Source organism: Melanerpes formicivorus, unplaced genomic scaffold (genome assembly GCF_026170545.1).
Source record: "Melanerpes formicivorus ecotype bairdi unplaced genomic scaffold, bMelFor1.0.p_v2 SCAF_55, whole genome shotgun sequence".
NCBI classification, from domain to species: domain Eukaryota; kingdom Metazoa; phylum Chordata; class Aves; order Piciformes; family Picidae; genus Melanerpes; species Melanerpes formicivorus.
In genome coordinates this window covers 3166356-3192554 of record NW_027142407.1, presented here as the reverse complement: position 1 = coordinate 3192554, position 26199 = coordinate 3166356, and the positions used below count along the sequence as shown (strand labels likewise).

The 26199-nt window shown below is 40.5% G+C and overlaps 1 long non-coding RNA gene across 1 annotated transcript in view; it reads left to right on the top strand.

Annotated features, from left to right (window-relative positions):
* The window catches only part of LOC137452518 (uncharacterized), a 93311-nt gene extending 70794 nt beyond the window's left edge, over window positions 1-22517 (top strand). The window contains exon 4 of the long non-coding RNA XR_010990105.1: window positions 21904-22517. This is a non-coding gene — a long non-coding RNA (uncharacterized lncRNA). The remainder of the gene's footprint in view (window positions 1-21903) is intronic.
* The last annotated feature ends 3682 nt before the right edge of the window (window positions 22518-26199 follow it).

The following is a 26199-nucleotide window of genomic DNA, read 5'->3' as shown; positions in this document are numbered from 1 at the left end:
GATTCAAATTAGATATTAGGAAGAAATTCTTTACAGTGAGGGTGGTGAGACACTGGGACACGTTGCCCAGGGAAGTTGTGGATTCCAATGCCTGACCACTTTTTCTGTGAGTTTTTTTTTCTTAATGTCCAGTTTATACCTACCCTGTTGCATCTTGAGGTTGTTCCCTCCCTCCTAATTACCTGTGAGAAGAGACCTCTCCACAATGTCCTTTCAGGTAGTCATAGAGAGCAATGAGGTCACTCCTCAGCTTCCCCTTCTTCAAACTAACCAGCCCTGGCTCCTTCAGTTGCTCTTCATAAGATGTATTCTCCAGGCCCTTCACCAGCTTTGTTGACCTCCCCTGCACTTGCTCCAGCACCTGGATGTCTCTCTTGTATTGAGGTGCCCAAAACTGAACACAATACTCGAGGTGTGCCCTCACTAATGCTGACTACAAGGGAACAATCACTTCCCTACTGTTGCTGGAGATTAAGGTTACATGATTCTTTCCCAAGAATATCACCCAGAGATCTGCCCTGAGGCTGGATGGTTCTGAGTGGCAGGGTGTGTGAGTGCATGGACAAGGGCCTAAGACAGGTTATCACCAATGTTTTGGAATTTCACTCCTGAACAATTGTAAAATCCTAATCATTTAGTCAAGTATTTGAAAAAACTATATTGTCAGCCTGGCAATTCCTGAGATACACAAATCACTGCAGTGTGCTGGGGCAGGGCCAATGCTTACTATTGCACAGGATCTTCCTCAGGATTTTCCTTCCCATTGCCCCAGAGGGTAAGGTGGGTGGGCTACTGTGAGGTTAGCTGTCTTAACACATAAGTGGAAGAGTCTCTACTAAAAGCATGTTAGAAGTTCAGTGACACATCGATTATTTCTCAATTGATTTCCTAGGAGTTTCTAAAAGAAGTGACATGTAGAATGAGAACCTATAGGATTTAATTTTTTTTTTTCTAAGATACAACACTTGTCTCCTGTGAAATAGAAGTTTCAGGAGTGCTCAGTTTTAAAATTGTATTATAAAATATCCCTTCCTAAAATAGCCAGTGAATTGAAATACACTATTTCTCCTAGAAGAGTTCTAGTGCTAATTTGTACAGGATATGTTTTTACTAAGCATTGAGCTTACTGTGTTTCCTTCATTACTATTCTGTGCCTTAAAACAATGTCCACTTATTTCACTTAGTCATCAGTCATAAATCTCTGTTTCATTCTTCCCCTCCAAAGAATCATAGAATCAATAAGGTTGGAAAAGACCTCAAAGATCATCAAGTCCAACCCGTCACCCAAGACCTCATGACTACTAAACCATGGCTTCAAGTGCCACATCCAATCCCTTTTTGAACACTTCCAGGAATGGTGACTCCACCACCTCTCTGGGCAGCACATTCCAACGGCTAACAACTCTGTGAAGAATTTTCTCCTCACCTCCAGCCCAAACTTCCCCTGGCGCAGTTTGAGACTGTGTCCTCTTGTTCTGGTGCTGTTTGCCTGGGAGAGCTCAAAACAGACTTGACATATTAGAACAAGAAAAAAATAATATAATTAGATTTATTTTGGTAATATTTTCCATCAAAATCTATTTGCAGTTTAATACAAAATCTTCCTAATCACAAGATGGGTGTGACATTAATGGAAGTTGTATTTTCATCTTGCCTGTCTTCATGCTGCTGTTGCTGCTTATGATCATCACACTTATGGGATTTGTATGGGTTTTCAGTTCTGATCTCTCTGTGATGAGTTTAGTCATTACTGCTGTAGAAATAAGCCAGCTGTGGCATGTGAGAAAATGTCTCATTTCTCTATCCCTAAGTAAGGATAGTGTTGTTTGTTCTCCATTTGACTCAATTTACCCAGATGGTCCACCGATTGTCTGCCTTACACAAAGGTTGTGTTCACAGTATCACAGTATCACAGTATAAATTAGGTTGGAAGAGACCTCGAGGATCATCGAGTCCAACCCATCAACACAGACCCCATGACTAGACCATGGCACCAAGTGCCACGTCCAATCCCCTCTTGAACGCCTCCAGGGACGGTGACTCCACCACCTCCCTGGGCAGCCTGTTCCAATGACGAATGACTCGCTCGGTGAAGAACTTCCTCCTCACCTCGAGTCTAAACCTCCCCTGGCACAGCTTGAGACTGTGTCACCTTGTTCTGGTGCTGGTTGCCTGGGAGAAGAGACCAACCCCTTCCCGGCTACAACCACCTTTCAGGTAGTTGTAGAGGGCAAAAGGGAGGACTGTGCGCCCAGTGAACACTCCTGCTGCCTGCAGGCTGGAACTCACGACCTTCCCATTGAAAGGCTTAACGCGCTACCAACTGAGCCACATGGTCCCCCCAAAACAGGTTGGATGATGCAAGTAAAGTAAATAGCCTCAAATTCTCAACTGCATCAGTAACTAGATTTTCAAAAAGTTGTAAGGAGTACTGCTTAGCAAGTTTTCTGTGCCTTAGACTAGACTGTGTCACAGTCTTGCCTAGAAGTATTTCTGAACATATTTTTTTAATCCATTTCAGAACTTGATGGAGTAATCTCATATTCTGAAACAGAGAATGAATGTTGTTCACTAGAAGTTAGCATGAAAAGCCATTCTGGAGTTACAGGTCAGTTAGACAGACTACAGAACATGGAAGAATTCTGCATGCCTGTAATGGGATCTTGTGACCCTTCAGCAGGCAAGACAACCCAAAACCATAGAACAGGACTGTACTCTAACGATACTCATGCCAGGCACAAGGCAATTCCATTTCATGTCTGTACTAAGCCGTTTCAGAGACACTCCACCATTTTTTTTTCCACAAAGACAGTGCAGTGTACCTGAATTGCTTGGAATATGTTAAAAAGCTTCCAGGGTAATCAGTAAGAAGGAGCACTTTTTGATTGATATACAGCCATAATTCCATTGGGTCATGCTCATTTTCAGCTCTCATTAGCTGGTACAGACTGGCATATTTTAAAAACTTCTATTTTTGCAGTGTTAAAAGGTGAACAAAAAATGAGAAGAGGAAGATTTCATGAGTTCAGCTTTTGTTCTGTTAGAAAGAAAAAGGAATTCAAATGTCATGATACAAAGTGCTTTAGCTCACTTTCAGATGTTACAGGGGAATATTGTGAAGGCTTATTTATTTGCAGAATAATTGTTGCTGAAGGGTCCAAAGAGAAATATATACAGCTTATTCTGGTACAGCTGCTGAGAAAATGAAATATATACCCCAAAATGACAAACTATTTTTTTAATTAACAAAAATACAAAGAATGAGGGAAAAGTCTGGAAAAAAAGCCCTGGCAGTGGTTTAAATAACAAAAGCTAACATTTTTTTATAGATCTCTTCTAGAATTTAGATAACAAACTGGGTGATAGTTCATAAGACTGAGCTTCTATTGTCACTTTTGCCCCATTCTTACTGTGTTAAGATTATTATGGTTTATGGAAGAAAAAGACAAATGGTAATAATCTGTTATTGATTACCCTAGAGAACTCTTAAGTTATCCAATTCTATGAGGCCTTGAAACACACATTTTCTAAGATGGTTTCCAGTTTCCTTCCATTATTTAGCTTCCTGGTTTAAATCAGAAAAGTAATGAATGGAATGGAATGGAACGGAACGGAACGGAACGGAACGGAATGGAATAGAATAGAATAGAATAGAATAGAATAGAATAGAATAGAATAGAACAGAATAGAATAGACCAGACCAGGTTGGAAGAGACCTTCAAGATCATCGTGTCCAACCTATCATTCAACACCACCTAATCAACTAAACCATGCAACCTAGCACCCTATCAAGTCTCCTCCTGAACACCTCCAGTGATGGTGACTCCACCACCTCCTCGGTGGTGGTTTGAAATTTACCACCACATAGACAAAAGCATGGCTCACTCAGTTGGGAAAGCAAATGGAAGCTATATTTACAAGCAATAATTACACTCTACAATGGAATGCAATGAATATGTACAAATATACAGTATTTACAATATTATACAGAGATTTACCATCAGAAAACAGCATGGAAATGCCCCTGAACCCCCTTCTGGGATCCCAAAAAGGAGCAGGGGGAACTGCTCTGCTCTCCTTCCCCCTCCCCCTTTCCTCTATAATTAAAAGAAAAGAGACAGACATTAGAGAATACTGTTAGTTCAAAGCATTGTTAACCATTAGTGTTCTTATCTGCGAGGTCAGTAGGTAAGATTCTCTCCAGCGAAGCAGCCAGGCAGCCAGAGAAAAGAGAAAGGAATGATGTGGGATGTATGATGCTAGGGGTACATCTCACACATCTGCCCAATGAAATTCGTTTAGAATAATCTTTTGTTTCCCTTTTTACACCCAACTGTGAATTGTTCATATTTCTCCACTCTTCCACTCGAAAATCTGCAGCTAACTTTTAAAGGCATAGCCTGAAACTGCCACAGAAGATTATGACATTTCTAACGCAAATCAAAACACAACTGAAATGCTACAAGCTGATGTTCAGTTTGTGCATCATTCTGTTATCTATTTTCTGCAGGACCCTGCATTAAATTTCATTTCTGTCAGAAAATCAGGCATTATCAAAAGGCAACTAAACTAATTCCCCCTTGCCTAAATGTCAGAGATTAATTATGTTCCAATAAATATGAATTGTAGAGATTGCCTGTGCTTTTTATAAAATTCACATTGTGACAGATGAAACAAAAGGAAATAATTTGATGCACAGTAATACAATGCTTTAATATTTTCTGTTTTCACTGAGGATGCCATAAAAAGCAATACCAAATGACTCCTGAGTGGCTTTGCTTCTTTGTCCTTCCTCTTGAAATGCCTTTTTCTTCCTCTGGAGATTAGGGTTTCTCATTATTTAAAATTTTTGCTAATTTATGTTCCCATTGATCTTGAGGATTTACATTTCAGAATAAATAATTACAAAAATAAAGTAGTAAACCTTTTAAAAGTGGATATCAACATTTTAAAGGACTGCTAGAGTTGTCTAGAGTTCACATTCAAATTGAGTCTAAGCCCAAGTACTGCATTAAACAGCAAGAGCAGAGCCTTCATTTTCTTGCACAAGAGCAGGACTAGGGCTTTTGAGACATAGACTCTACTTAAAGCTCCTGCCTAGACAAATCTATCATGCAAAGAATCTGATTTTTACTTCCCTCTGGTGTTTTTCTAGTGCTCCCTATTTTGACTATATGGACTTTATGAAGTGAAGCTCATCATTGATTCATTTTTTGCACAAGGCCTAGAACAATTGTTTCTTGAGTGAGATGAGTACTTGAAATAAAAGAGACTTTTCTTATACTGTACACTGAGCTAGCAGAGCTGTCATTCTGTCTGTTCTACTCTCTTCTACATCCACTTCAGTGGGGAAATCAAGGGTACAAAAACAGCCTGCAACATTTCTTCATGCCTACTACAGAAATAAGTGAGAGGTGCCTTTGTAGTTTGCAGTTCCCCCTGAACTTCTGACATAATAAGGCTACAGTCTCTGCCATAGTAGACAGTTTGGGGGTCATAAGAAAGAACCGTATCAGTGTTTATATTTGTTGTGGGATGTTCAGACATTGTTATATCATAAAACAAGACTTACTACCACTCATGCATAAGACCACTCTGTTCTCCACAGCCATTTAAGTCCAGACCCATAAAATATTGCACAGAAATCAAAGGATATGTCAGTTCCTGCCTCCAGCACTATCCTACAGAGAAAGAAGAGAGGCTTGCTTGTATACAGGCATCTCTGAGAAAGCAAATGTGGGGTCTGGAATCTCTTCTCTCAGAAAAAGGAAATAGGTTCAACTTGCCTCTTTGAACTGATCTATTCCATCAAAGGGCTGAACCTTATATAATAAATACTTTGTGGGAATTTGTCCTATGGCAAATGTAGCAGGAGCACCAGGAAATGAGGATGATGCTTTCTGAGTCATTCTCTCAGCTGGATCATGTCTGGTTCATGTTGTCAACAGTAATTTTAAAATACTCCCGTCTCCTCCCTGCTCTGACTCCACCACCAGTATGAGACAAAAGCATTCAGGCAAAAGGCAGACAACAGGTAACTATCTGGTTTAGTCCGTTCTTCTGCCTTCACTTACAACAGAGACAAAAATCATAACTGCTTAATGGCTCATTATTTCCTTTTTTCTCTTTTTCACAAAGCAAGAAAATAATTTGAAAACAAGCACCTGAAAGCAAAGGAGATGAAAGTTTGTCTCTGTATTAAGAAATAAATCCCAACCCTGCACACAAAAAAAAGAGAACCAAATCGTGCCCACCATAAGAATGCACTACTCAGACAGCTTCATAGTGTGCTGTAGTGCAGAGGCTTGACAGAAGGTCAGGGTTGTCACTGCTGAGCAATGCTTTTAGTTCATCAAACGTCCTTAGACCTAGGGCAGGAAGTGTGAATCCACTTACAGCATCACTGCTACCAGAAGGGAGCTGGGGTGTATTTCTAATACTCATTCTAAGCAGAAAGTAGACAGAGAAGCAATTAACTGTGAATGTCATCAGAGACACATTGAATAAGTCTGTTAACCAATGCAAAGTGTACAATTTGAAACATTATGTTTACTGCATTTGAATCTCAATCAAAAAGAAGTAAATATGAGAGGAGTAGCCTATGGACCAGAAGTGAAGGCTCTGTTCTTCACACATCTGAACTCAGTACTGGCTGTGGTGCCACTAACCAGAAAGAATTATGAAGTCAGGCACAACATTAAACTGGACTGTTTTGGGGACCAGTGGTTCTTTCTGCTCAGTTCAGCTTCATAAAAGAGGATGGGAAGGGAAATGTAGGTGAATATAGCTGCTAGCACCTCACAGTGTGAGATTCTGTTACTGCAAGTAACTACCTACAAATACTGAGATAAGTTGTCCTGACTACAAAATGCTGTGAAGCACCATTTTGTACTGTAATATATTAAAGATTTCTATCTTTTACAATAAAATGTAACTATTGTTCTCTTAATCACATTTAATTAGGCAAAGGTGTTTTTAAAATATCATTGTGTGCATTTGTCAGTGAATTAAGTATACCTTTGAACAGTGCTATATACAAATTAAAGTAATGGATTCATCTTTTTCAGCAGTTGCAGGATAAAGGTTGCTGCTGTGTTGCACAGAATGAATCATTAATCATTTTGATCAGCCATAGATTTGGAACATACACTTTGGGAATTTTCTTATGCAGCCCACATATTTTAGTACATCTGTCATACACAGACAAATAGAACCATATAACAAGTTGATAATATGGCTATACATAGCACAGAAGAATCCCTTTGAATCCTTAATGACCTGGACTTTTAAGTTCAGAATTGGAGCCAGAAACCTTTCCATCAAGTTCAGTGTCAGGAACAGATCCAGAAAGTGTAACCTCTCTAAGCCAAAGAGCACTGTGAGTGGGTGAGTCCTACCAGTTTTGCAGCAATATAGCATGACAGAGACCCTGCTGAACTCAGGATCCTCTTACCATACATGTGCCAAGATTGCTGGAAGCACTAGACACATTGCTGTTTCCAGATTGCTCTTCAAACTGTTTGTAAAGACAAGTCCCATGTTTTATCATTTTGCTTTAGAAAAAAATGGAAGTAGGTTGAAACCACAAAAGCTAGAAACACACAAGAGGGAGCCACCACCCTGCATTGGTGAGAACAGACCAGCTCATGCTGTCATATCTTCAGGAAAATGTACGATTAAGCAAAAGGGTTGTGCCAGTCTTGCTGACATGCTGATTCCAGACACCACCAGAGAACAGCAGCCTCAGGCATGTAAGGAACCAGGAACGACTGTGGAAATACCATCTACCCAGGTTTCGCTAAGCATAGACAGCCAACACAACAAGGCTCAACTACACTGTTGAAGTTCTCTGCCAAAGGTCTGATGTTATTTAGAATGAATGATAGAATTAACCAGGTTGGAAAAGACCTCAGAGATCATTAAGTCCAACCTATCACCCAACACCTAACACTTCTTGACAACCAAACCATGGCTCCAAGTGCCACATCCAAGCCCCGTCTGAACACTGCCAGGGACAATGACTCCACCTCCTCCCCAGGCAGCTATGGCCAGGCTTTAACTTTTATTGGTTTTCCTCCTTGTGGTGTTCTTTTACCTGGCACTGTGATAGCTCTTCTCAAATATACTTCCTCCTCTGCCCTCCAGACAGCATGACCTAAAACTGGTGAAATATTTGTCTCATTTGTTTGAACCAGTTAGCTTCAGTACTGCTTACTCCCACTTGTCCTCTTTGTAACTATTAGAGAAATATGTTGCTTCTCTTGTAGAGAATAAGTTTAAAACAGACTTTTCATGACCTGCCATACTGGGAACTCAGTAAAAAAATAATCCAATGGGAAGACATCAAGCAAAGCACATGATGTGCAGTCACAGCAGAATTTCAAGTGTCAGGCTGCAAAATACGTTACTTAAAAGCAACATCATCATGATAACACCTTAAGTATTTCTGAACAGAAAGCAGATAACATCCTACAAAAGAAAGGTTTGGTGGGATATTCTTGTGAAGACACAAGCTGTTGACTCATTAAAGGTCAGTAATCTGCCCTGCCACACTCTTCCTAGACAAGTTAAGACACAGCTCACTCTATTTCTGTTCCAAACAGTGTAAGCTGCTGTGTTAGAAACTCCATGAACAAATACAATAATGCTATGCTGAGCTCAAGCTAAACATCTCAGTTTTGAAGCTAAGTTCAGAAATAACTCTCTTCTCAGGAGTACAGGGTTTGTTAATGGAGAGGGAAATGTGTTTGGAGTTTAGGAGTGTAGTGGTTTGAGCCTTAACTGAGAGTTAAAAGCTCAAATGGGGAAAAGGCTGAGAATCTCTTCCCCACTTCCCCCCCACCTCCTCCCTCCAAACAGGGAGAGGAGGGGAAAAAAAAGGTAAGGAGCAAATCCACTAAGCAACAATCTGGAGTCAGCTTGGAAGTAGAGAGGCAAATAATTTTTTTTCTTATATATATATATATATAGCAATAACAGGGAAAAAGGTTCACAAGGGCAAGGAACAAGAATGGATGGGAGGGGGATAGAAAAAGAATAATACAAAACCAGTCTGTCTCTGAGGAGGCGCAGAGGCAGCAGGGAGAAGGATCAGGTCCGGCCATGTGGCTGAGGATCAGGAGAGCAGCTGCGGTAGCTCTCATCCAGCAGAGGCAGGAGCCAAAAAGGAGATCCAACAGCTATGAGGTCCTGCTTTTTATACCCTTGCTGGGCAGGGAGGGGGGAGTGGAACAGACTCAGCTTTCCCAGGCGGGAGACACCCTTCAGGGAGTGTAAAGTACCTGCAAGCCCTCCACCCTGCTTTCTTCTTTTGTTTTCAGAAAAAGGTGTTAACCCACCACAAGGAGGTATGTGGTTTTAGAAGACCTGACTCTCTGGTCTTGACCTGCAAACTCATGTCTCAGGCATTTCATATGTTGATGTCTATATCACCACATACTTATTTTGTGAAAATTTGAAGTAATGTTTCCTGTTGTGCACCAGTCCTTATAATTAGCTTTGAAGACATATTCATCTATATCACTGAAAAACTTGGCCGGGGGGGAGGGGGAGAGGGGGAATGGGTGTGAAAGATTTTTCAGCTTACTCATTATCTCCCTTCTTAATCACATTGATTTTTGTTGTCCTTTTGTTTTGCTAGAAGGCTTCTTGGACTGTAGCCTCAAGAAAGAAAGACATTTTAATTATCACTGTGAATCTTTCAATCATTATTGCACCTAAATTGGTTTCAATTTATTCTACATTCTCTCAAAGTCTGTTTTCTCAGAAATCAATACTTGATCCCATACCCCTATTTAAAGAGGGTTCAGCTCACAGACAAAGTTATGACTTGTGAAGGAAGTTGTAACGGGAAACAAGCATTAGACAAGCCTTAAGATGAACCTTTCAATTTTGACAGGATTACATAAAGATGGGCAGAGCTACACTGCAGGGTCAAAGCATTGCAATAAAGTTACCTTAATTTTGCTTGTTAAAATATCATTAATATTATAACCCTCCATATTTCTTAATTCATGAACTTTCAATGCAGATTTGGAGTAAGGTTTTTAAAAAACAACTTGAATTCAGCCTAATTACCATGCTGAGAGCCTTTGCCTCATTCTATCCATTCAAAACAGTCTGCACTTTTCTAGAACAGGAAAACACCACGCCACAGCTATAATAAATAGTTGTTGTTTTCTCATTTGGCCTGTGCAACAAAGCCTCAAGTACTGAAAGCAATCTAACTACTGAGCACAAAGAGGTGGAGAGGAAACAAACACATCTATTTTTCACTGACATTTTAAAAACTTTTTTTTTAAAAAAATTCTGAGAAGGTGTTCAAAGCCTAAATGCCATTTAGCCATTCCAGCAAGGTAATAGGTTCTGCTTAGAATAATAGGAACAATGAATTTCAGTCCCACAATGGTTTGGTATGAGAATCTCTTTCTTACTTGTCTTAGAATCATAGAATGATTTTGGTTGGAAGAGATCTTTCAGATTAAGTCCAGCTGTTAACCTAACACTACCAAGGCACCACTAAACCATGTCCCTCAGTACCACATCTACACATCTTTTAAATACTTCCAGGGATGGTGACTCACCCCTTCCCTAGGCAGCCTGCTCCAGGCTCACAACCCTTTCAGTGATTCCGCACCCCCCCCCCCCCTCCCCGCCGCCCAATACTCAATCTAAACCTCCTCCAGCACAACTTCAGGCTGTTTCCTCCTGTCTTACTACTTGTTACATAGGAGAAGGGACTGAACCCCACCTCACTAAAACCCGCTTTGAGGCTGTAGTGAGAGAGGAGGTCTTTCCCGAGCTCTTTTTTTCTAGATTAAACAATGCCACTTCCCTTGGCTGCTCCTCATAAGACTTGTACTCAAGACCATTTCACCAGCTTCACTGCCCTTGTTTGCACATGTTCCAGCATCTCAGTGTCCTTCTTGTAGTGAGGGGCCCAAAACTGAACAGAGTATTTGAGGTGTGGACTCATCAGTGCCAAGTACAGAGGAACAATCACTTCCCTGGAGCTGCTGGCTGCACTATTTCTGATACAAGCCAGGATGCTCTTTGCTTGCTTTGCCACTTGGACACAATGCTCACTCATACTCAGCCAGCTGTTGAGCAATATCCCTAGGTCCTGCCTTCAAGCAAATTGGCACATCCACTTAACTTGGTATGGTTTGCAACCTTACTGAAGGTGCTTTCAATCCCCTCATCCAGATTATTGATAAAGATATTAAAGAGAACTGGACCAAATACTGAGCCATGGGGAACACCACTTGAGACTGGCCACCAACTGAATTTAACTCCATTTGCAACAAGTTTTTGGGCCCAGCCAGCCACTCAGGATTTTATCCTGCAAAGTGTCCACCTATCCAAGCCATAGCAGTTTCTCCAGGAGAATACTACTGAAGACAGTGACAAGGTCTTTACTAAAGTTTAGCTTGAAAACATCCACAGCTTTACCTTCATCCACTAGATGAGTCACCTTGTTATAGAAGGAGATAATGTTAGTCAAGAAGGACCTGTCTTTCTTGAACCCAGGCTGACTGAACCTGACTTCCCAGTTGTCCTGTATGTGTCAAATGATGGCATTAAACATGATTTGCTCCATCAGTTTTGTTTCATACAGTTAAATTCCCAAATTCAAGGCACAAGCACCAGCTACATCTGCCATGCTATTCAAAATTCAATGGGAACTCTGAAGGAAATCCTCACTGACATCTGTAAGAGATAAATCTTGTCTACCTTGATGTGAATTGACAAAGATAAAATCACCTTTGCTCCCAGACAACAGCAATATGTAATAGGCAGACACCACTGGATAAGGACTCACTGGAATGTGTACAGACAAGATCATCTCTACCCATCAGCTGCCCTGGAAAGGGAGGAAGATGAAAAGAACAACGGATTCACCACCTAGCGTGCCCTGGGGACAATATGTGGACACATACCTAAAAAAACCTGTGACTGAAAAACTGTATAAAAGACCTGAGCAATACCCGCTCAGAAGAAAATACAAGGAGAGAAAGGGACAGACACAGGAGAAAATACATCACCATGTAGCCTGGAGGCAGCAGACCAGGAGGAACTCTATCTCCATGTCCTGAGTTCTGCCTGCTGCAACTCATGGCGAAAAGACACCACATGTTGGAGGCTGCTCAGAGAAGGACTTGGACTCGGACTTTGGGATCCTCCAGGGAAGACAGCACAAGCCAATAAGGATGACATCTCCTCCAAGCCAAAGTAGCAGCACCCTTCCTGGGACCCAAACTGTTGGGGGCGGGGAGGGTGGGGGGGGTGGGAGGGTGGTAATATAATGCCTTTCCTGCTCTCTCTCTCTCCATTTTTTCCCTCTCTCTCCCTTCTTCTGTTCCATCCACTTTATTCTGTTAACAAATAGCCTCGCTATCAATATTTTGGCCTTGCTTGTGCTTCTAATTTCATAGCATGGGAATGTCCAAAAAGAACCGAGTCTCTTTCCCTCTCCAGACTGAGACAACATCTTAAGTCAATATTCACATTCCTGTCTCTTAAAACTTTCAACTCAGCTCTGGAGTTCCATGGAGGTTTCGTTGATGACATTTCAGAAGCAAAGTGAGGGTGAAACAAGTTCTCATAAAGATCTGTGAACTGTGAGGGAAATACCAAAAATGGAAGAAAAAGATGGAAGTTACAGTGATTGAGGTTTGATGGGGATGATTTATGTGCAGTGAGAGAACAGCTAGGTGAGAGTATTCCTCTATCAATGAAATTCAAAGGCAGACTTTTTGCAATGCACTGGGAAAAGACTTAGTAGTTAAGAATAAAGTTGTGAGTAAGGGACAGGCATAATTCTCTTGAGGACTGATTCTTGCATGCACCTCTACAACAGCAGTACAGAAAATGCCTAGTAGAAGATCAGAGTTAAATCTTAATGCTATGAACATATAAAGCACCAGCACAAGGAGAAAGAATAAATGTTTAAAAAGGTTATTAGTGACTGCACTTAACAGAACATTGATGGTACTTATGACATTGTATTAATAGCCTAATAGAAATTGTTCCTCTCTGCTTTTGCAGTGCTGAGATGTCAATGCAACTCCTATTAGCATTAATGCTTTTGGGAGGTCAAATACCAAGATCAGAGCACATATCATGAAGTTTGAAATGTGACAGGAAAAATGAAAGAGAATATGATAAAGACTGATAGAGGTTACTAGGGAAGGATCATTACAGTGAGTCAAAATTGACTAAATATAAATAAAAATATAAATGTAAAACCTTACATCATGGTCTTGTGGGTGGAAATTTGCCCCCTAACATTAACTTTGCCAGACTAGCCCAGTTGGAAGCAAATGAAAGCTGTATTTATAGGAAAAATTACAATCTACTACAGAAAGCCATGAATATGTACAAAATGCACAGTATTTACAATATTTACAGATATTTACAATTAATAAACAGTCCAAGAACCCTCCTGGTCAAGGACCAGGGGAAGCTACTAGCTGCTTCTTCCCTGCGTACCCAGACTCCTCTGTACAAAAGGGAAAAGAGCAGAGAAAGTTGCTGTTAGACTTAACCCAAACAATACAGCCAAGGTCAAGCAGAAGCAAGTTAGTATCTCTCCAGAGCTAAGAAGCAAGAAGAGAAGAGAAGAATTGTTTTGGTACAACTGGTTTAAGTTCCTTATCTCTCCAATGGTATTGTTTAGAATTATCTTTATTTTACTTTTTACACCCAATAGTGATTTATTTACATTTTACTACTTTTCTGCTCAAGATCTGTGAAATATTTTAAAAGCATAGCCTAAAACTACCACAACTGACAGTCTGTCAGACTTCACAGAGAATACATTTCATTTATACAGAATAGAAGCAATTCAGAGAGTCCCTATATCAATACATGAGAATAAAAATTATCACATCCCTATTTTGCTTGCTAGTAGAACTGATCAACAATGAAAATTACAACGTCAGCTAGAAAATGATCAATTAGAATCTGATCCTTCAGGTTAACTTTTTGTCTTTTAAAACTGCACAAAGCAACCTTTCATGCTAATTTCTATTCAGAATGATGAGAGACAATTCTTAGTCATTATGTAGGCATCTGTGCACTTAAAAGGCAAATGTAGTAAAACCAGTTCTCCTCCTTAATACTACCTAGACTACCTAGGAGACTCAAGTCACTGATTCTGTGCTCCCTGGCCTCTGGGAGTAAAAAATAGATGCAACGATCATTTAAAAACACTTTCAGAACATGATATATAAAGTCTTTTTAAAGTCTTTTTATGTTTAAGATAATCAAGGGGAAAAGGGGGAAAATAGTACTGGGAAAAGCCTAGAGTTTAAAAAATGTCAATTACATAAATTGAAACTTGCACCTTTTTTAAGATGCTGATGAGCTTTCATTGTGCATACATGGTTGTGGACTGCTACAAGCCTAACCATTAATCTCTGTCTATCTGTTGTGGAACTCATCTGCATGATTGTTCTATAATTTGGGTGCAGCTGTGACTAGATTAGGAGTGATTATTCTTTTCTTTACCTCCTCTGTTTAGTGCACTGCTTCTAATTTACAGATACAGGTAAGCAAGAAATTGATTAATTATAAAATAGAAAGTGAACTGGGGAGAGGAAGACAAGAAATAGCTAGTGTTTTATTAGTTCTGATCAAGCTAGATTGCCCCAGCTGGTTTACTGAAGGCCCAGGATATGTTCTTGCATTTATTTTTCTCAATACAATAAGTAGCTACTCAGAGGCAAATGATGCTACTGCCATAATTCTCCACTAAAGGGACATCCTTTCCATGGTAACTTGAAGTAATTTTAGGAGGAAAAGAAGATTCTTGCTGAACTCATATCAACTGAGCAAAGCCTTTAATTTAAAGTCTAATTTGATTTAAATACACATATCCATGTGTTTGTTTTCTATCTCTGTCTGGAACTATTTTCTCTTGTACTCAAGCATTAAATGGTATGCCAACTCTGGTGAACACAGAACTGACTAGGGAGAGGTAACTTTCTGTCACAGAAAGTTTTGCCATCATCTTCAGCTTGAGGAAGACCCAGTGGCCCAGACCACAACTACAGCTCCTTAAAAGATTTAAGCCACCAATTCAGAAGGACTCTGTGATGAGATGAGCTGAAGGATGTTGATCTGCAGGTTTCTTTGCTGCTTTCTAGGCAGGATGTTGGAGGAGAGTCAGGTATTATTCTGCTGCTCCTCTTCTTACTTTCTATTCAGAATTCCTTAGATTTTTGCAGTCCCTGCAAAGTGTTGGAGTTTTTCAGTTTTTTTTGTGGCCCACAAGTATCTAAAGTTATGCTAGGTATCTAAAGTTATGCTAGGTTATGCTAGGTGCTGAATATGTTCACAAAGGGAAGGGAGGGCATCTGCCTGGAGAGCAAAATGCAAAGTTTCTGCAGAACTATCTACTGAGGAATTCATACACAACCTAAGACACTTCAACAGGTGAGTGTATATGTTTAAGCATTTTCAATTAGATTCCTGTCCTCCCATGACTTAAATATGGGCTCTGGGCAATGTAATCAAAGAGACTGAAGCTTAAGGTACCAATTTCCACTGCAAAATATTGCTGCATTCGTAAGTTTCATCATCTTTTGCAAAGGCAATAGCCCTGTGAGTGAGGAGAAAGCAATTTATTTATTTTTTTGGAAAGAGACAGCTTATAATGAGTTACTGCCCAAACATGCCCATAGGACAAGGGAGTTGGTGGAAAGCTCTTCAGAGCTTCTAATCCCGTCCTACTCACTATGTCTAACAAAATTTTCAGCCTTTTCTAGTCTTCCTGAGGAGCTGTGCTTAGAGAATACATTTTCTCTTCCCTTTCTCTCTCTTTCCTCCTTATTTCTCCTCTGCCAACTGGGATATATTTAAATGCCTTTTTTTTTTCCTTTTGGCTAGAAGGTATCCTTTAGGACAAGTAACTGAAATCAGGCACATCCTATCAATTTAGATCTCTGGATGCAAAACTACAACACTATGCAGCCTTAAGAAAATGACTGCTTTCTTTCATTTCAGCTAAGACATCCCAATAATGTAACTATTAAGGCACTAGATGGCTTCCTGACAAGTTACAATTAATGTAGCTCCATTTTCCTCTTCATTAGCCATTCATCTAACAATATTTGTCCACTGCAATAGATTTAACTCCACATCTTTGAGTTTTGTATTGTCTACTGGGATCTGCACCTTAGAAGACTGAAATGGTTCCCCTCAAATTGGACTGAACTGCAGGAGTTCAAACTAAATGATTTACATGAAAAGACCTTTTAAAAGAATTTATGAAAAAATCCAAACCAACAAAACCAACCCAAAACCACATCTCTCCAACAAGATTACAAGGGACAAGATGTTGGGTTTTCTAGCTCAGTGATTTCACTCAATCCACTTAGAAACTTTCCAGTGCAGTGATTTCAGGGGCTCATGATGCAACCTTGCTTAGTTGATGGGAGCTGCAAATGATATACAGAAAATTCTTAGCTACATGCTCTGCTAACATATAAAACCAGATTTTAACTGTAGTAGATGGGATAGCGGTTAGTAAAACTAGTAAAGAGGATATACACTAAGGAGCAGGTTGTCATAGGTGGATTACCTTAGGTCTGCTTTTCTCTTGCACGATAATAAATTTAACTTGCAGAATCAGAGTGGCAATTTGCCTTCATGTTTTAGGCAGGTAGTTATGACTTACTTTCTTGTCAGAGAGGAGGAAATCTCTCTCATGCTTCAAGAATAATGAGTACGTTCAGGCCTAAAATTATTCTTCTACCCCTGCACAATATTTCAAAGTGTTATTACTACCCTGACAAATGATAAAGGAACATATTTTCTTCAAAACTTTATTTCCATTTGCTGTAAAGCTATAAAGACACAGTACATGAGAAATATCAAAAGCATCCATTTTCCATTCTTCCCCTACCCCACATCACTTTGACTTTTAAAATATCATTAAATATTTCTTGTCTAAATCACTGATTTTAAAATGCAGCAAATTATCACAGTAGCACAGTACCACTAAGGTTGGAAGAGACCTCAAAGATCATCGAGTCTTCACAGTTCATTGATTTCTGTAACAGGATTTTATTACTATCAGGTTTTTCTCAATTTTTCTATGAAAACAGGAGAGGAAAGTGACATCTTTAATTAAAGCACAAAGGGTATGTAAAACATAGAATGATAGAATGGCTTGGTTTGGAAAGGGCCTTAAAGATTGTCTAGTCCCAACCCCCTGCCATGGGCAGGGACATCTCCTTCTGGACCAAGTTACTCAAAGCCTCATCCAGCCTCATCTTAGGGATCCCCTCCAGACTCAGTGCTATTGATCAGAATCTGGTGGGATAGCCTCTGTTGGAAGAAAATCTCTGAAGACTAAGGGGAAGAAAACAAAAAAAAAAGTGGGATGTATAAAAGGCACATTCAGCAGTTGTGCTTCTGTGGTTCTGTTAATGATTAAAAGTGCTAAAGCCAGGTCTGATCTGGCAAGTAGGTACACTCAGTGCTTGTGAAGTCGTTTGTCATGCCTGCTACATTTTTAAAGGTTTTGAACCAAGTCATTCTGGGTAAAGGTCTATGTCACAAGAATTAAGAGGGGGTAGGGATCTACAGAATGCATTATATCAGACAGTGATAGAAACTCCTGGGTTTCTGACAGGACCAGGATGTACCAGCTTTGTTGTTTTCTCTCCATAAAATCAATTTTGCACAATAGGTATTCTCAGTTTTTTGTTTAAATTGATTGCATTTGGGTTTTGAAACATGTAGTCATTTTCATTAGGTTTTAGCACAGATCTTTAATTCATATCACCCCAGGCTCCCCAAAGGTGCCAAAGAATAATTACTTGCTTATCATTACAGAGCTAGCCTGGATTACAGTCATTGACCTGAAGTTAAAAGGCCTAGTGACTCATTTACAGCTTCTTGAATTCCTTTTTTTGCCATCCTTCAGTTGTTTAGTTCTCTTCCTACACTAACATTTTAGGATTTTCTAGAGTAGCAAATCTGTTTGTTAAGAATGCTGCTGTTCAAATACAGTAGGCAATTTTATGCCTTTCCCTCTCCTCAGGATATTTCTCAGACTAAATGACTTAAAAGATATACTGAGTATGAAAATCAGTTTTGTTCCTTAGTTGTACTTGGAATGTAGCTGAGTATGAATATCACAGCTGTGACTGTATGCAGGCCCAATACACTTCATCCCTTTTTGTTTTCCTGGATGGTTCAGTGACTCCTCAACCGCTTCTCTACATACTTGAAATACTAAATTGACTCAAGGCAATGGACTAACTCCAGAATAGGTCATAGACTGAACCTTCACAATCGCATATCTGACCAACTGTTATAGGGCATCCCACTTGGAAATTTCAGACATTACCAGATACTCCCCTTAGCTGCTCCTATTGCACTTAGTCCAGGTTCTATGTTTAAATGTGTTGATTAACAACCCAGGTAGAGTGTCTCAATGTCTCCCCTACATGGTTTCTACTGAAATGTTGATGAAATTGTACATAGATTTGACATTTGTAAACAGTCAGTGGAAACTGTTCCTGCAGAAATTATCACAAAGGACAGTTTATAGATATGCTATTTTAGTTGTTTTTAATTTAAAGGTTAAGGTAGAGCAACAGTGATTAATTATGCATGCGCTGAGTTGGTTATATGGGGCAACTGCCAGCTGGATTAAAACTTAGCAGAACAGTACTTCAGGGAGACCCTTCGACCTAGCTGAGAAAGATGCTACGAGGAAAATTGCTAGAGTTCCTATCATTACTGGACAGTGATTGACTACCCTGTTTGGGAGACTTGATTCTTCTGTAAGAGTGTTACACTGGGACAAGATCCCAACAAATTAGTTTTGCCTTTCAACTAACACCACATCCTTCAGTATCTGTGAAATATCACCTTTTTCTTCTACAGCTAACTTAAGCATTATCTTTTGTTAATATTGATAGGCACTCAACATTTGCAGAATGTCATGCTGGAAGGAAAATTGCCAAGAACCAACCATAAGTAGAGTAATTATTTATCTATATATAGAATGGTTTGGGTCAGAAGGGACCTCTAAAGGTCATCTAGTCTAACCCCCCTGCAGTGAGAAGGAACATCCTCCATTAGATCAGGTTACCAGAGTCCCATTGAGCCTGACCTTGAATAGCTCCAAGGACAGTGGCACAACTACCTCCCTGGGCAACCCTCATGGTAAAGAACTTCCTCCTAACATCCAACCTAAATCTACACTTCTCTAATTTAAAACCATTGTCCTATCATACCAGGTGTTTGTAAACAGTCCCTCTCCAGCCTTCTTGTAGGTCCCCTTCAGGTACTGGAAGGTCATTATTAGGTCTCCCCAGAGTCTTCTCTTCTCCAGGGTAAACCATACCAGCTCCTTCATAAGTTTTTTATTTCCTCATACACTTCTAGGTCCCTCAATTTACTTTGAACAGCGAATTTTCATGGCACACTGAGGGATGTGCTACAAAAAGAAAATAAGTAAAATATATACAAGGAAAACTTATTTTACAGGCAAACTCCAATCTTTGAACCACTATGGCTGAGTAAAACATGCTGAGATGGAACTTGATAGAACTCATTAGTTTTAAAGGTAGCTTTCACAAAACAATCCATTGGCTCCTTGATATCAAAATTAGTAAGTTAAAGGAACAACAATGGCAATATCAGACATCTCAAAAGTTCAAACACCTAGGTTTAAAAGAGTATCTTGAAAGAATTCAGTTAAGTTTGGACAAAATTGTTATTTTACTATGAAAAAATATGCTATATGTGGACAAAAATCTATTTAAAAGCATGAGAAACTGAGGGCAGATGACTCCAATAGTGTGAAGTGCAGGAGTTGTCTGCTATGGTAGATAGCCAGCTTTGACATTTTTATTAATGACCTGCAGAGCTAATTAACAGGATGATAGAGAAATAGAACTTCTCTAAACTTGGAGAAGCTGGGATTCTACCCGTGACAGACAAAATGCTAGTGGGCATTATAACACTGAGAAGCACTTAGTGCAAATTAACTGCATTCCTGTAAGGCAGATGTGTAGGTCAAGATGGTCAATAAGAGCCTATGCCTCCGGATTACTTTATTGGCTGCTTGTACTCAGGGATTTACTTGCAGACTAGAAGGAATAAAGGAAGAACAACAAAAGCTGCTAAAGTAGTTTGTTTACAACAGTGCAGAAAAATAGGAAGGCAGGTCATGGATGGCCCTCTGTGTATGATGCACAGAGTGATGATACGACACATTGGTATATTTGTATGTAACCTATGGAGGGCTCATCTTTCCTAAATACAGGACAGCAATGTGATGCCCTATCTGCAAGAGAGCTGGCTGCTTAGGAGAATGATACTGAACTATCTGAAGAGAGGACATTTGAGAGAAGTTCTTCAAGACATATTGCAAGGCCTCCCAAGACACTTGAACGTGTCCAGAGACGGACAATGAGGCTGCTGAGAGGTCTTGAACACAAGCCCTATGAGGAGAGGCTAAGGGAGCTGGGATTGTTTAGCCTGGAGAAGAGGAGGCTCAGGGCTGACCTCATTGCTCTCTACAACTACCTGAAAGGTGGTTGTAGCCAGGAAGGGGTTGGTCTCTTCTCTCTAGTAACCAGCACCAGAACAAGGGGACACAGTCTCAAGCTGCGCCAGGGGAAGTTTAGGCTCAAGGTGAGGAGAAAGTTCTTCACCGAGAGAGTCATTTATCATTGGAATGTGCTGCCCAGGGAGGTGGTGGAGTCACCATCCCTGGAGGCGTTCAAGAGGGGATTGGACGTGGCACTTGATGCCATGGTCTAGTCATGAGGTCTGTGGTGACAGGTTGGACTCGATGGTCTTTGAGGTCTCTTCCAACCTTAGTGATACTGTGATACTGATACTGTGATACTGTAAATTCCAGTTCAGGTTTGCAGCAGTGGCTGCAATGCAATCCCAACCCACTGCAAACAAGATGACCAATATTAGCCACACAACAACAATAATAAAAGCTATCAGCAGCCTTATAAATCAGTGATTTTTTGTAATGCTCACAGTCATCTCAGCCCTGAAGTGAACCAGTACTGTCAAACCAATTTGTAATTTATGCATCCATGTCAGTCTTTAAAAAGCAAACAAATCTGAAACAAAATAAATCTCCTCTCTCCAAAGAGGTTCAGCTGGGTAATTATAGTTTGAATATACTTGAAACAAGATAGGTCATCCTGTTCTCTGATTTCTATAATCCATTGGGACTCCTTCACCAGTCACGAACCTAGAAAAGCTGTAAAACAGTAAATGAGACATCTGCATGGAATTCAGCTGTTAGAAATAATTCTGATTGAAGATACCAGGGCACTTTATTGCACACTCTGTGTCCACCACGACCCAGAGAGTATCTTTACCTTAGCTAAAAGGTGCTGTTGAGAGCAAAAATAGACATTCCCAGAAGCAAGTCTGGGTGGTTACTTTATGCAGCAAGTTCATGTATTAAACCACGGTGACACAGAGTTCTGAATAAGGCAACCAGCAGAGAGGGGCTGCTGGCAGATTTGAGTACCAGATGCTGAAAGATTTACTGTTAACTCATTTTAGCAAGACAAAAGCCAGCTTGAAAATGTCTAGCCACACTGCAGTTACACTTCTGAAAAATCAGCGTGTCCTTATTCTAAAGCCCTTACAAATGCAGGGTATGGTCTCTATAAAACATCAGCATACCAAGATTCTTCCTCTTGCATTACTACAGATAAAACAGTCACACTGAGTAAATGTATTATCTGGACCTATCTGTGGAAGCTGCCAAATGAAAACACAATTTGTCCCCCCACTCCCAGTATGAGGTGATTACCTAGGGTAGTATAAAAATGTATAGCATTTGTGTTACAGAGTGATGTTGAAACAAATGGACAGCTGAACAACTTTTTTCTCCTCATCCAGGGTATCATAGTAGTTCTTCTGAATCTAGAAAGAAACTGCAGTATTCTGCACCGCAGAGCAAGGAGGAGGAGGAGGAGCAAGGAGGAGCAGATAACATGAGGCAAAGACATGAGCTGTTGGGCCTACACATTCATTTCAGGACTGCTTCTATCATGGATTAATGGCTGAGCAAGCAAGGCAGCTCCTGTAAGTATGGTGAGCTGGCTGAGGACAGTGGGAAGCATCCTTCGCTCTTGTATTAACAACCCTTACTAATGTCAGCACTTTGAAGCAGATAGACCTCTAATTCAATGAATCCTAAAACACTGTTTCCTTTTTTACTTTAAACTGGTATTGATGGTGGCTTCAGTGAGGGATAAAGTAGCTATTATTAAAACCAGCACATATCTGGGGAAGATGCTGAGAAGTAGTAAAGAAAATGCTTCTAGAATATGGTGCCCTCTGAAGTATGAAGCCTCATATTTTGAAATAGAAAACCTTGTTCCCTGCTATATCCTCCTTACAAATTAACTGCAGACACCACATATGCTTGCAACAGTTCACATAACTCTTGGCAGTCTTGCACTTAGCGGCCTGCAACTATCCAAGGCTTAGTCAAACATGGATTTGTGCTTTTCTGCTGCTGTCATAATTTTGGAGTCAGTGTTTCTACATTAAATTGAAACTGGAATAATATTTCTGTCAAAAGCTGATGTCCTGTTTCGAACCCAATCAGGTACTACTAAAAAAGTTTTGGCATGGAGTTTTAAAAGACAGTTTAACGAGGATGGAAACAGGAAAATTTTGGTCTAGCTATTACCTCTACTGATTTAGATTTCACCTTGAAGTTGGGGATGGTTAAGGCAGGCAACACCTTCACCTAGCAAAGGCATCTAGCTGCAAAGTCAAGATTTGTTCAAGAATCTGGCATCTGAGTTCCTGATACAAGAGCAGAGGTAGGACACAAGTCAATGAGATGTATTGACTTTTAATGCTCATTCTGAGCTGAAGAGGTCTCATTTCTTTCTAGAGTAACAGTTCTGACCCACGTCTTTTCCCTTTCCACATTAGATGCCTTCTTGCTTATAGACATTTTAAACAGAAGAAAAATATGTGAAAGATTAATCAGCAGCTCTCATAGTTTTCAGTTTCATTTTGGTGGAGATCCCCAAATGTCACACCAAGGGAATATGCTAGACTAGAAAACTGTTGATTCTACTAGTCAAATCACCTTAAGTATTTAATTTGAGGTGATGAGCTCCCTGGAGAGCAGTCATCAACTCCCCACAGCAGAGCATAAATAATTCCTGCGACCCAGAGCTCCCACATCCTCCTGGGCACTGCCAATGGGGAAACTATAACCTTTTCTGCGAGGCTGTAAATCTTCATCTGTTCAGGTCTTTAAAAAATACAGCCTTTAAGAGGCCTTAGGTTTCTCTGGGATTAGGTGGTGACTCAGCAGACTCACAGGGTTCTCAATTGCTTTCGCATGTGTCTGAGTTTGAAGTCTGGTAGCACTAGCATGCCTGAGCCTATTTTGGATCATACAAAGGAGGGTCAATTGTTTTGAACCTGCTGCTAAACAAGAACAACAAAATTCATCTCCTTCTCTTCCAAAACAGTGAGTAATTTAAGAGATGCCAGTGAGAGAAACTAATGGATTCTTCATTTTGGGTTGTTGCTACAGCAATGCACTCAACATTTACACCAATGTGCTGAAGGTGAGCTCTGTCGCATTGTTTATCCCCTTGTAGATAGACCAGAAATACCTCATCCACTGAAGTCTAAAGAAAATAATCTTGTTTACTTCCTGAAGAGTTAAGGACACTTTAGAAAAAGCTAAGAAGGCTAGTATGTTTGTAAGTGTTCTTTGTGTACAGCAGCTGAAAACAACACATGATGAATATTAAGAAAAACTAATTTGTTTTTACTTTAGTTACATAAGTTGTATGTCAAAAAAAATGAAATACAGAAGCTTCCAACTCTGTGTGAACAGAGTTACCAAAAATCTGGCTGACATTTCTTCAGTACAGCTTGGTTATATTTTATCTCACCTGAGGTAGCTCTATTGATAGCTTATGTGTTGCAGATGTGACCACTATGAAACTGCATGCAGGTCTGCAGACAGTTGAAAATTATTTGACTTTACTCCCTTCTGATCTTTACTGAAGAATATCTATACAAAGTAGTTACACCTATGACAGAGTGCAGTATTGCTGCAACTTGGGGAGGGACCTGGGGTATTAATTGATGGTTGAATATGAGTCAGCAGTGTGCCCAGGTGGCCAAGAGAGCCATTGGCATCCTGGGTTGTATTAGAAACACTGTGGCCAGCAGGAACAGGGAGGTGATCATCCCCCTGTACTCAGCACGGGTGAGGCCACACCACAGGTATTGCATTCAGTTTTGGTCCCTCACTATAGGAAAGATATAGAGGTACTGGATCATGTCCAGAGAAAGGCAAAGAGGCTGGTGAAGGGCCTGGAGCACATGACTTACAAGGAGTGTCTGAGGGAGCTGGGGTTGTTCAGTCTAGAGAAGAGGAGGCTGAGAGGAGACCTTATCACTCTCTACAGCTACCTGAAGGAAGGCCAGAGCAAGGAGAAGGCCAGCCTCTTCTCTTTGATGACAAGTGACCAGACTAGAGCACATGCTTAAAGCTGCAGCAAGGGAGGTTTAGACTGGATATTAGGAAATAGTTCTTCACAGTAATGGTTCTCAAAAATTGGAATAGTCTGCGTATGGTGGCACTGGAGTTACTGTGCCTGGGGGTGTTCAAGTGCCATGTGAACCTGGTGCTTAGCAACACAGTTTAGTATCGACCCTTCAGTGCTAGGTCGAGGATGGAACTAGACAATCTTTGAGGTCCAATCAGATGGATTCTGTGATTCTGTGATTTGGGATAACTGAACAGACTTATTTTCAATGCCTGCTTTTTATCTGGATAAATACTTCATTCTTGCTTGAATTTTACTATGAAACTTGGATGGAAAGTCAGTGGTAGAATAAGAAATAATGCAAATTACTTGAGACTGTAAAACACAATAAAGTGCTAGATACTCAAAATTAAATAGAAAATAGAACATTGTGGTATGAGTCTCACCTTTGAAAAAATATTCTTGACACTTTTCTTAGAGTTGATGCTGGAGCACTGTTACATCTCTATTGTGAAAAGAAGAACAAATGAAAAAAGTTGGGTTTGTTCTGCACCAGTAAATGACACATCACAAACTGCTGCAGCATGCAGAATGTTTGTACAGATCCCTTCACATGCACTTTTTTGAAGATATAGACACAATTCTCATCTCTTGTTTTCATCAGTGTGAATAAGCACTCTGTCCATTTGAGAGCCTCTGAGACATGCACAGTATCAGGAAAGGATGCCTATGTTCAGATCTGCAGATCACAAACTTTTACAGGTATATTAATGGGAAGAAGAAGACTAGGGAAGGTGTGGGCCCCCTCAGAAAGGAAAATGGTGACATGGTCACAAGTGATGAGGAAAAGGCTGAGGTACTTAATAACTTCTTTACCTCAGTCTTCACTGCAAGGGCCTCTAGCCACACTCCTGATGTTATGGAAGACAATGCCAGGGACGGGGAGGAAGAACTGCCCATTGTAAGTGCAGATCAGGTTCGTGATCATCTGAAGAACCTGAAAGTGTTCAAGTCCATGGGACCCGACGGGATACACCCACGGGTGCTGAGAGAACTGGCAGAGGAGGTTGCTAAACCCCTCTCTATTATATTTCAAAAGTCATGGCAATCTGGTGAAGTCCCCACAGACTGGAAAAGGGGAAACATTGCCCCCATCTTCAAAAAGGGCAAGAAGGAGGAACCAGGGAACTACAGGCCAGTCAGTCTCACCTCTGTGCCTGGAAAGATCATGGAGCAGATCCTCCTGGAGTCACTACTCGCTCAAAAGAATAGTGAAGAGGTGATTGGGAACAGTCAGCATGGCTTTGCCAAGGGCAAATCCTGCCTGACCAACCTGGTGGCCTTCTATGAGCAGGTGACAAAATTAATAGATGAGGGGCGAGCAACTGATGTCATTTACCTGGACCTGAGCAAAGCCTTCGACACTGTCCCGCACCACATCCTGGTCTCCAAACTGGTGACACATGGGTTTGATGGGTGGACCACTAGATGGATAAGGAACTGGCTTGATGGCCGCACCCAAAGAGTGGCTGTCAATGGCTCCATGTCCCAGTGGAGGCCAGTGACAAGCGGAGTCCCTCAGGGATCAGTCCTGGGACCTGTCTTATTCAACATCTTTGTGGGGGACATGGAGAGTGGCATTGAGTGCACACTCAGCAAG